Here is a 466-nt window from a genome sequence, read left to right as displayed (position 1 = left end):
GATAAGCAGGATTAGGGAATTCTTTTAGCCCAGGGTTGCAGAGGGGAGTCGCAGAGAGCTGATGCATCTGTACCTCTCTCATAAATAAGTGTCTAAGGGGGATGGGCAGTCCTCCTTGTTAACACTGAGTGCAGGTTGGAAGTCATCTCCCCCATGCCCAAAAGAGAGCTTGTCCTGACCACTCCTCTTGCCCAGTCCAGGGTCTTAACCACCAGCTCTTATCAATTTAAGTGAAGGCAAGCGACTACAGTTCTTTCAGGCAATTACCAGCTTCTCAGCCCAAGCCCACAAAGATAGTCACGCTCCCATTTTATATTTACCAGTGGTACCAAGATGACACCTGTGAACTGAGAACCATTTTGTACCTATGGAAAGGGTAAAAGATGTGGCTCCGCCCAGAGACTGGAGCTACATCAGCATTAATCCTGGTCCCAGCACAAGGAGCTCTGCCTGTGCCTCAGCAGGA

The sequence above is a fragment of the Corvus brachyrhynchos genome, unplaced genomic scaffold (genome assembly GCF_000691975.1).
Source record: "Corvus brachyrhynchos isolate BGI_N302 unplaced genomic scaffold, ASM69197v1 scaffold54, whole genome shotgun sequence".
NCBI lineage: Eukaryota > Metazoa > Chordata > Aves > Passeriformes > Corvidae > Corvus > Corvus brachyrhynchos.
The sequence above is the reverse complement of the archived record's forward strand: the minus strand, read 5'-3'. Positions refer to the sequence as shown.